This window comes from Coenobita brevimanus, chromosome 63 (assembly GCF_032717465.1).
Source record: "Coenobita brevimanus isolate Jiangsu-jjx chromosome 63, ASM3271746v2, whole genome shotgun sequence".
NCBI lineage: Eukaryota > Metazoa > Arthropoda > Malacostraca > Decapoda > Coenobitidae > Coenobita > Coenobita brevimanus.
Genome location: NC_137016.1, coordinates 21,938,683 through 21,950,982, shown reverse-complemented (window position 1 = coordinate 21,950,982; position 12,300 = coordinate 21,938,683). Strand labels below are relative to the sequence as shown.

The window sequence follows — 12,300 nt, the reverse complement described above, 5'->3', positions numbered from 1 at the left end:
CCTAGGCTATGTCTACAGCTAAGCTGCTGCATTACTACTATCCCATTAAGTCTTTCCAGCCGCTACCCAAGATCCGGCACAAAATCTTTCATCGTATCAGTGCGGCTCGTGAAGCTATACTGCGGCTCATTCCAAGGCCGATTAAAGTAACCTCGTGATACTGAATATAGCTTATGATAAACTGAGAAAAAAGTAAGACGTGATGGTAAAACAAAAAATTAAAAGAAAAGTGAGAGAGAATTTTAAATTATGAACAAGAGACTCTCTCTCTCTCTCTCTCTCTCTCTCTCTCTCTCTCTCTCTCTCTCACACACACACACACACACACACACAGTCAAGTAGTGCAGTATTCCAGCCAAGAGGACCATAGCACCGGGCCATTTTTATTGTTGATCTATTTCTCTTCCACTGATACTGAGTTTGGGCCAGCTTATTCTCTTAAACAATATTCTACGTCCTCCCACACTAAACCTACATATATAACACACAATATATACTATATCCAAGCAAAAAGAAATAAACTACCATGTACTCTCATACAGGTCAGTACGAGCCATATTGGAATCCATAGCAGGCTATCGCAGTTCAAAATATTAGCCTTGTTACTACGACGACCTATTTTTCATTTTATTCAGACTATCAGCAGTCAGTTTAATTCATCCTGGGAGCACAACCTAATGTGAATACAATCGTCCGGAGACAGCAAGACTGAAATGACGTACTCAGGCTGAAGGTGTCAAAGAGTTCGTGACAGGCCTGCGTCCCGGGTGGCAATACAACATGGAAATAGAAAGAAAAGCAACTACTGTAGCTGTCTTGAAGTATCCTTGGCAGGATATGATTATTATTCCCTTCAGAGGCTCCTTCCCAGACTCGACCAAATATCCTGGACCGTTGTCTGACTCACTCATCGATTCACTGGTTCTGGAGAGGAACGCTTTCACTCCCTGGCACTAGTATAACTGGCCGTCCCTGCTGCCTGCCTATATAAATGCTCCTCATTTCACTCCCTAACACCGGTATAACTGGCCGTCCCTGCTGCCTGCCTATATAAATGCTCCTCTTTTCACTCCCTAACACCGGTATAAGAGGCCGGCCCTGCAGCCTGCCTATACAAATGCTCCTCATTTCACTCCCTAACACCGGTATAAGTGGCCGGCCCTGCAGCCTGCCTATACAAATGCTCCTCATTTCACTCCCTAACACCGGTATAAGTGGCCGGCCCTGCTGCCTGCCTATACAAATGCTCCTCATTTCACTCCCTAACACCAGTATAAGTGGCCGGCCCTGCTGCCTGCCTATACAAATGCTCCTCATTTCACTCCCTGGCACCGGTATAAGTGGCCGTCCCTGCTGCCTGCCTATACAAACGCTCCTCATTTCACTCCCTGTACCCTGAAAGGACGATGGTAGACTGCAGGAGAAGGGCAACTTCAGTGTGGAGCTCACTGTGTTCACATTTCACATAACCCCGGGGTGTCAGCTACTACTGGAGCTGCCCATTCTCTACGTTGTTTTTCGTTTTCGTTTTCGTTTTTTAAAGGCTCCAACATGCTTGCATGCGTCGGCCTTGGTCACCTAATGGGGGCTCTCCATGCTGCACGATCCACTGCAGCCTCCCTGTTCAGTCCCCTAACCCTGAGGTCACACTTAATGACCTCGTCCCATGTCTTTCTCGGTCTACTCCTCGTAACCCCACCCCCAATATTAACACTTCTCACCTTCCTCACTAAGTTATCACCCCCCATCCTCTCCACATGTCCAAACCATCACAATCTACCTCTCCTCATCACAATACCAATACACTCCAGTCTCATCCTACCTCTCAACTCTTCCATCGTGAACCCAGCCCCCCCAGACCTTGGACGCAGGGACGCACTACACATCCACCTAATCATTGTCATTTCTGTACGTCTGAGCCAGCGAATATCCTCCTCCTTCACTGCCCAGGTCTCACTACCATACAGCATTACACTCCTAACACATGCTGTATACAAAAACTCCTTAGCACGTTGGGAGAGTCCTCTCAATGTCAGGAGAGGCATGAGCTCCCTGAACTTCTTTCAACCACTTTTCACCCTAGCCACAGAGCTAGCTCCAGCCCCACCTCCAGCACACAACATGTTTCCCAAATAACAAAACTCTTCCACACACTCAAGAGATTCATCAGCAAGTTCAATCCTTTCATGACTGACGTTCTCCACCTGCTCACCCCGACACTCCATACACATAAAATCAGCATTATCTCGCAGTCTACCTCTGATACCACTACATCTCTTATGCACCCATTTATCACACACACCGCACAAGATGGAATTACTTCCCACGCCCTTGTGGCAAACTGCACATGGCCACTCTCCCTCGTCTTTGACAGTACCGCCACCAACCCTAGATATCATCACTTTTGTTTTATCTGCATTTACCCTTAAACCCTTGTGCCCCATACCATCTCTCCACTTCCCAAACCTTTCCTCCGCCTCCCTTTCGTTCTCTGCAATCAACACCAAATCATCAGCATACAACAACTCCCACGGAAGTCCGTTTCTAAAGTCACGTGAAAGGGCTTCAAGTACCATGATAAACAACATGGGACTCAAAACTAACCCCTGATGCACACCAACATTCACGGAAAACCCATCACTCAAATCTCCATTCACTCTTACCTGTTGTATTTATTATTCTCTTTGTCTCCAGACGATTTTCTCACTCTTGGACTTGGTCTCTCAAACTGTGTGGATTATATATATATATATATATATATATATATATATATATATATATATATATATATATATATATATATATATATATATATATATATATATATATATATATATATCCCTCATTAAGCGGGGTCTCCTAAGTTGAACAAAAACCATCTAACAACAAGAAGGAGCATTCAGAGAGTGCTACACCCGAACTGGTATTTGGGCCGAAAATTTGGCATTACCCTGTGACCTTGAACTTCGACCAACAAATCTCATTATCAAATTACTTCGTCTTTGTGTGACCCTTAACACGTCCACCAAGTTTTGTCTAAATCGGACGAAACTGTTTGAGCTGACCTTGACATGTGACCTTGATCAATGACCTTTCCCTGCGACCTTGACCTTTAAGTGATTGTTCTTAAAATCGAATCTCTTTATCCTCGACTAACCTTGATGCCTTCCACTGAGTTTGGTCAAATTCGAAAAAAAAAAACGTTTAATCTGACCTTGCTTCGGGACACCGTCCTACTGATCTAAAAAACAATAAGTCAACCTCTTTGGTAATCGTCAGTCTTTCCATCAAGTTTGGGTCAAAACATAAAAACTTGCTCTTTTTCTGCGCTGACACACGGTTCAATATTTGCCCCTGAACCGTGGCCTTGACCCTTGGCTGATTGTTATCAAAGTCGATGCCCTTACCTTACTCTCCACCCTTCCTCGAAGATCGGTCTAAAAGGATAAAAACAATTTTAGCTGACCTTGCTAGGTCATGCTCTGATCTACTACCGTGACCTTGACCTTTGACCAATTTTTCTCAAAGACATAATATCGGTCAACCCCTTGGCTGCCAATTTCCCCACTAAGTTTGGTTAAAATCGGATAAAATTTTTTTTGACTTGTTCACAGACAGACAGACACACAAACAGGTAGACACACACACACACACACACACACACACACACACACACACACACACACACACACACACACACACATAAAAAAAAAACCTTTCTTCGACAGAGCGGGTGTAATAACATGAATAATTAATATGCCTTGGAAGTGAAGAAGTTAGTTTTTGCAACAATGATTACCTTTCCTTGCATTTTTCACTTTTCAAAACAACATTCTCCTCCTCACAGCTTCGTTCTTCCTTCATATTCTCTTCTTTTGGGGCTACTGACAGCAATCCCTTTTCTGTATCCTCCTTCTTGTTATAAACTCACTCCCGAGAACATGGCTGTTTTTTGCGCCATGATCTCACTTGTTATCGTGTTGCCCAACTTGATGTTTCGAAATCATCTCCACCTTGGGTACAGGTTTCTTGCCAATAACTAATTAAATCTGTAGTGATTTTCTATCCTATTTTTACTGGCGATCAAAATTCTTTGACAATTTTAGTTCCAGACTGGAAAACATACTGCTTTCTCCTTCCTTAGCGTCATCACAAAGGAAATTCTAATGTTTATCACCACCTCTGGCATTAGTCTCCACTCGCTGATCTACCTTATTAACCTTCTAATGGTGGGGATAACTTTAGTATTGTAATTCGGGTAACGTCACAGATGTTTTATTCAGCTGAGAGTAAGCCACAGAAACTTATGTGATAATGCTGTTACCAGTAACCTCTCTTTTTCCACTACATTCCCTGAATACATTATTACGAGTTTATCAGTAACCTGTTTTCTCGCTGCAGTAATTGTGTGTGTGTGTGTGTGTGTGTGTGTGTGTGTGTGTGTGTGTGTGTGTGTGTGTGTGTGTGTGTGTGAGAGAGAGAGAGAGAGAGAGAGAGAGAGAGAGAGAGAGAGAGAGAGAGAGAGAGAGAGAGAGAGAGACTATATACGACGATGCATTGCTCCAGTCTATCTATCTATCTATCTATTGCCAGACGCCTCAATCCCGTTTAGGGTGGCCACAAACAAATCGCCTCCAAGTCGCCCTGTCCCCCGCCATTTCACTGCCCTGCTCCCAACTCACACACCCCTCTCTCATATACCTCTCCACCCCATCCCTCCATCTCATCCTCGGCCTCCCCCTCCCTCTTCCCCCCTCCACCTCACTTACATACACTCTCTTCGTCAGTCTCTCACCCTCCATCCTCTCCACATGGCCAAACCACCTCAGTGTGTTCCTCATAATGCTTCCTATCACATCCACATCCACACCACATCGGTCTTTTATATCATCATTCGTCAGCCTGTCTCTCCATGTGACTCCACAGGCTCCTCTTAAATAACTCATTTCCACTGCTCTCACTCTTGACTTGTGTCCTTCCAGCAACGTCCAAGCTTCGCTTCCATACGTTAGAGTTGGTATTACAATACTATCATGTAGTAACTTTTTCACTTCCATGCTCACTTCCCTGTTTCTTATTACTTCTTTCAAAGAACCAGCAACCTTTCTTCCTTGTTGTACCCTTTCAAGCACTTCACCCTCCAAACCTCCATCCTTACTCATCACACTACCCAAGTACTTAAACGTACTCACATTTTCCAATTCCTCCAGTCAGTTCTATTAATCCAATGGAAAGTACATCATAAATCTGTCTTTCTAGAACACAATTAGTATAGTCAAGTGCAGTCGTCCTGAACCTAATTTTTTCACTGCTTACGACTCCACAGACTTTTATATGTACACTGCTAAGGCGTCTCGAATTCATAGGATCTTGTGAATTGGTTTCTTTTGCTTAGACCTTGAAAGGCTCGAATTTGCCTGCTTCCTTGCTGGATTCTCCTGTCTTCATAAAAGTACACACACACACACACACACACACACACACACACACACACACACACACACACACACACAGAACATGGTTTTTAAGTGACATACCAAAAACTGTGTGATGAATGTAAGAAACACGAATAATAATAAATGCACATAAAATCATATGAAAATAACTCAGAAAATGACAAATAATTACATTAGTAACGAGAATAATCATAAAATAAAACATTTTACAATAATAAATAATAAGCAGGTTGCCAAAATCTCACAGGCCATTTAAACAGAAAAAAACAACAACCAGAATTTAACAAAGGTCTCTGTGCCAGCCCCCCCCCAAAAAAAAAAAAAATGTGTGTGTGTGTGTGTGTGTGTGTGTGTGTGTGTGTGTGTGTGTGTGTGTGTGTGTTCCATGGTCTATCTCATTTCATTTTCTATTCCACAAAGTTTTTCTGCCCAGACTCTTTTTCGCCTCTCTCTGCTTCGGAACTTTGGGAAACCTCTGAGGAATCACAAGAGCTTAGAGAAATAGAGGAGCTGGAGAAAAATAAGGTGAAAGAAGACTGAGACTGTTTCGATGATTCTTGAAGGGAATATTCTCTCTCTCTCTCTCTCTCAACAATGTACATAAACGGTTTGTTTGGTTCAGTCTCTATAGCTTAGCTCATCGAACAACCAACATTACCTAGAAAAGCTGTATCTTATCATTTACAATCTAACGAACATGCCTCTTAAGCCGATCAAGATTTCACCGTCTATAAATTTGAAGGATCAAACATAACTACTTGTAACTGAACTCTTCCCAGTTAACAACAGTTTCTTTAATTTTTCCTTGGCATACGGGCTAATATATGTAAAATAGACTATAGTACTGGCGGTGAGTTTGCATATACTGTATGTATGTAACACAGGTTCCAAACCTATACAAACTTTCTTAATGAAACCTGCACCCTCTTTCACTGAGGATTCAATAACACATTCCAAAAGATCGTCCCCATTAATGTCCAGTGAGGGAGTGTTTTGGGTACTTTTGAGCTTCTGCAATGGTTTTGTTGATGAAATGGGGGTCAAGGCACACAGAGCTTTTGCATGTATAAGTGTGAGCATATGTTTGTGAGAAAGATCAGGGTAATGTCCTCTGGTGGGGTGCTTTGGCCGCTTTTGTGTTCCTGTGACGGCCGCTTTCGTGATCCTGTGAGGGCAAAGCCGTAGCTGGCAAGTGTGACCCCGCAGCGTCCCAGCACAATAAGCACCTTCGTTTGCGACGAAAACTAATCATACTCTGAAGATCGTATTGTGAAAGGCTTTGAAGACTTCCCAGAACGTCTTCGTTATGTTTGATACATACATAGTGTTGCTCAACACCTACGATGAAGTCAACTGAAAAGACTAACAAGCTGAGGAGCTTACTCAACCAACAAAAACAGGGCCCAGCACCTAGTATGATTACTATAGGGAAACCAGGCATTACCTACCATCCCTCAATATGTTTTACCATGACGCAGCCTGTCTCCCATAGCCCGTCTAACCTTCCCTGACCCCATGTGGCCAACCATGATCCAGTCTGACTCTCCAATTTCATGAAGCAACCTGACGTACTCTACCATAACGTTACACAGTCTATCATAACTCAGTCTCACCTGTCATGATTCAGCCTGACATACAGTACCATTACCCAGTCGAACCTACTATGACCCCAGATGACCTGCTGTGATCACAGTTTACTTACCATGGCCCTGATGAAGGGCGAGGCCAGCAGCAGTGAGGTGACACACGAACAGCACGGAGCGGCTACAGTTGCTCATGGTACACAGGGACCGGGACCGCACAGGGAACACGATCACGATGAACCTGCAGGGGAAGGAGGTGAGATCAGAGGGACGACACTGGCAGGGTGAGATTATGGTGGAGTGAGGGTATGATGTTTGTGAGATGATGGTGGGGTGAGAGTATTGTGTTTGTGAGATTAGTAGGAGTGAGATTAGGATGGGTGAGATTAGTAGATGCAGTAGGGTTGAAGATTAATAGGGATGAGATAAGTAGGGGTAAAAATAGGAAGAATCAGTCTGGTAGGCTTGTGATGAGATTTATTGGGTGACATTAGGATCGATGCAATGAGAAGGGTTGAAAGTAGTAGAAGTGAGATTAGTAGGGGTAAGATTAGGAGTTGTGAGGTTGGTTGGGGTGAGATTATTAGGGACGGGGATAAGAAGTGTGAGGTGAGAATGTGGGGAAAGATGATCACGATGAAACTGAAGGTAGTGATGATGAATGAGAATTACCTGCCACGTCAATACCTGAAGAGAAGGGGGGTTAGCTAACTCAAAATTAAAATACAAATTACATAAATGTGTTATTTTATTGCCGTGACATCAGATCAAAACTGCATGTCCGCCAATATAATAAAATGTGCATTATGTGAAACAGATTAAATGTAGGAGGGAAAACAAAATGAGAATTTGAGAGAGCGAAACTTTGTTTAAGTGTGAAAAATAAATGAATGAGGTTGAAAGTGAGTGTGAAAGTGGATGCATTAGTGAGGATGAATGAGAGAGAGTGAGATGGGTTTGAAAGTGGGTGGAAGTGACAATGTGGGAGTAAGTTTGACAGAAAGCAAGAGAGTATGAAATGGTGAGTTGGAGAGTAGGGAGTGAGTGGGTTATAACTACCACTGAAGAGGTGTGATCAAGAAATAAATTTTCTCTCCCTTTTGTCTTTCCAATACCTTCCTTTTTTTCTATTTCTTTTCATGGCAGTGGAAAGGATATGATATTCGGAAAACAAACAATTAGTATTATTAACATTATTCCATTCAACTTGTATCATACTTTCATTCAATATCTAATCTTTTTTTACCTTACTAGGAGCGTTGGGGCCCGGGGCTAGGCTAGACAATCCGGATATTTAAGGCGAGGGGGACCAGCCTCGCCGTTCCCTGAGTGGCATTATGTGAGCAATAAACCTCAACCACCCCTGTATGAACCATTATGGGTCAACCTGAATGTAATATATTTTTCTTCCAGGTAACAAATGGAAGTATGGTTAACAAATGTATATGACGCAGACACGCTGAGGGAAAACAAATATTCCCAGTCCTTCTCTCGTTTTCTCTACGATTTTCCATCTCCTGGCAAGCGGCACGTGAATCGCGTTTTTAATGCCAGTAAAGGCTGTCTTGTGCTACTCTTTTCAACACAGCAATACCTTCAAGTAAACCACAGAAGACAACAGCCCCCCCCCTCACACACACACACACACACACACACACACACACACACACACACACACACACACACACACACACACACACACGCACACACACACGCACACACGATCATATCCAGTTCTCATTTCAGCTGTCTTTTAAGGAACACTAATGTATAAGAAAATCTAATGATCAAAGTATCGTCGCTGTTAACAGGATCCATCGTGAAATGAACACAAAGAGGCATAAAACACCTCATTATCTTAGCCGTATAGTGAGCCTTTCAGTGATGGGTCGCTTATTGTCTCTCTCCAGTGATCTAATTAACCCCTTCACTATGATGACCTAATTATCTTCTTAATGCGACCAACAACAGAAGATTCTATGCAACTTAGGGAGAATCTCAGCATCTTTAGTAGCCAAGCAGTTAATGGAAGCTATATATATAAACCCTCCAGTACGAAAAGTCTCTCCTGAGTTGAATAAAACACTCTGGAGGCGGCAAGAATACAATAAAAAGTCACCGTAGAGAAGGGTGAGTTTTTCAGCCAAAAGACGTCATTTACAGTAAATATCCTTCCTGCTGCTACAAGACGATTCCACGTATAACAAAGGCCTAATGAAATGAAGGGGTCACTGATGGCTGTATTTACTTCTACAGTCATAAAAGCTTCTGAGCTGAATAGATACGTCAGGTGGCAGCAAAAATATAAAACACGTCACCGTAGTGAAGGGGTCACGCTCTGTTGTCCGAGGATCTCATTTCAGTTTTCTTACTCCAACTAAACAGTTAAATTCAGTCTGGGATAGACTTTCATAACTGGAGGGGTTAGAAAAGTACTAACTTCCTAGTATATTCCCAAAGCTTAACCCTTTCACAAGGATCTCATTTTTATCTTCTTGCTGCCAAAAGGCAATTAAATTCAGCTTGGAAGAGACTTTTCTAACTGTATGGGTTAGAAAAAATATCCACTTCACAATATCCTCCAAAAACTTAACCCTTTCACTCCGCTGACAGTTTTCTTGTCTGCAGTTGGTAAAGATTGAAAGGCCTGTCATGGTGTAATGCTTATATATTTTCTCCAGTAACTTCTGCTTTCGGTTTCCTTAATATAAACTGAGTGAATGGCTTATTGAACGCTAAATTTAACCCTTCTAACTCGAATAAAATCATCTGGAGGTAGCAAGAAAAATATAAAAGACTTTATCGTAGTGAAGTGACTAAAGGAAATTAGTCTTGAATCACTATTAACCCTGTTTCATCCGAGGACGTCATTTTCACTTCATTCTTGTTATCTCCAGACAGTGTTATAAGTTACAAGACACCGTTTGGACAAGAGACGCAATACAATTTGTAGCCTTTAGTAACACCCCTCGCTAATAACCCTCATGACCTGAATAGACTCATCAGGAAGCAGCAAAAATATAATACAAAGGACGTTTTCGCAGTACAGGAATTAAGAACTCAGAATACTGTTGAATTATTAATCCCTTCAACCAAATAATGTATTTTCAGTTTATCGTTGCTACCTTCAGACGATTTTACGCAGCAGAGGGAGAGACATCAGGCTGTGAAGGGGTTTGTGGAGACTTTGTACTGTAATCCCTTCACTACAAATTGTCAGTAAAATCGTCTGAGATATTAACAAAATTAATTATAAGTTTCGAGGTGAAAGAGTTCATCACAACTCAAGTGGGCAAACAGGACCCAAATAGGCCTATTATTGCGAGGATCATGTGGGGAGTTAATGGTACACCTAAGCTGCCTGGTGCAGGTGTTTGGATGCGGTGAGAGGGCAGGTGACTAAAGGTGTGGAAGAGTGAGGAGGAAAGAGAGGAGGGAGGTGGTGGGGGGAAGAAGGAGGGTTGTGGAAGGTGGAGAATAGGGAGAAGAGTTAAAAATGAAGGAAAGGCAGGGGGGTGAAAAAAGAAGAAAGGAAGGAAGGAAAGGAGAGAGAGAGAGAGAGAGAGAGAGAGAGAGAGAGAGAGAGAGAGAGTTTAGGGTGTGTGAGGGAGAAAGTGTCACAAGCAATACAGGACCATATTGGCAAAGTTGGCACAATATTCCCGGCAAGGACGCCAATATGCCGCTGTGTCCACATCACGAGCAAGATCAGGCCGGACTTTGATCACGGAAAAAAATCTGGTGTGGAAAGTATATCTGGCTGGGAAATCTTAGGCCAGGCATGAAAAGGTGGAAAGAAACTGGGCACATGAGTCTTTCTCTGTTTTGGTCGACACTGTTTGTATTTATTTTTTCCTCGTTTCTTTTCATATAATTCTCACATCTTCCTGCTTCCAGTGTGATTTGCTTTGTCTACATTTTTCTCGTCTTTTTTAATAGTCTCCATACTACCATTATATCTTTTACCACACATTTCACATATTTATTTTTTGTTCTTACTGTTTCCTACTGCCATATTTTCATATATATCTCGTTTTTCTTTTCCATCTTCCATGTTACCGTGTCTAACATTCTGTCCAGTGGCTGGAGTCTCGTTTTCGCTCACAAAACTTTTACCTCCTTTTGTAATATATCTGTTTTTCTCTACGTACCGACATCAAACTTCTTGATATTATCTTCCTTTATATACTAACACACAGACTGACCAAAAACAAACTTATAAAGGCAATGACAGATAGAAAGACAAGGGCAAAAGCAAACTAAATCACAAAAAAGCAGGCAAATAAAAACACTGAAGGCAAACACAGATAAACAAAGACATACACAAGAATTAGGACAGACAGCTATAACGACTGCCAGACAACTAAACAAAGACAGAGAAACAGAAAAATAAAGATAATGAGATAGATAACCAAAGACAGACGGTAAAAATTACGGACAGAAAGATAAATAAACCGAGAGACAAAGACACAGACAAGCAATAAGACTGACGATGGGAAGATAAGCACAGACTCTAAAGGGAAAGACAGACAAACAGAAAAAGAAACAGACAATACGAAAATGGACAGAAAGACAAATGGATAGAAAGAAAACACAGAATTATATACACATAGGCAAAGATAGACACATAATGAAAGAGAGAGAGAGAGAGAGAGAGAGAGAGAGAGAGAGAGAGAGAGTCTGGCGAGCGCATTGAAAAACATTCACGTTTCTTCTTTCCTCTCAGTGGTTTAGATTAATTCTAACAGTCTTTGTAAAGAGGGCAAAGGGGAAGCCTTCTTACACACAAAATCTCTTTCTCTCTCTCTCTCTCTGACCCCAGAGCGAGGGTGAAGCCCGAGTTCTATTAGTGATTTGATATTCAGAAACTTCTATCTATCTATCTATCTATAGCCCGACGCCCTAATCCCGCAAAGGGTGGCCGCAGACAAAACGCCTCCAAGTCATTCTGTCACCCACCATTTGACTCCCCTCCCCCCAACTCACCCCCCCCTCCCTCATATACCTCTCAACTCCATCCCTCCACTTCAGAAACTTAAAGGTACTTATTGAATTTCTCGTTATTAACCCATAAACCGCGGGCTTGTTTTGCTTTTACTTGCATGTCCCGCGGGCATATTCGCGCTCCGACAGACTCTAAAAATATTTGCCAAAAATCAGTTATTAGTCCTAGAATATTAAAATTAAATATGCATATGACACATACCTTCAGCTTTCTCCTGGGATGTTTGCTGAGCCTTCGTCGAGTACCGTAGGACTTG

The 12,300-nt window shown here is 42.2% G+C and overlaps 1 pseudogene; it reads right to left on the bottom strand.

Annotated features, from left to right (window-relative positions):
- LOC145404389 (cholecystokinin receptor type A-like) overlaps nt 1-12,300 on the bottom strand; it is a 72,551-nt pseudogene that overhangs the window by 22,102 nt on the left and 38,149 nt on the right.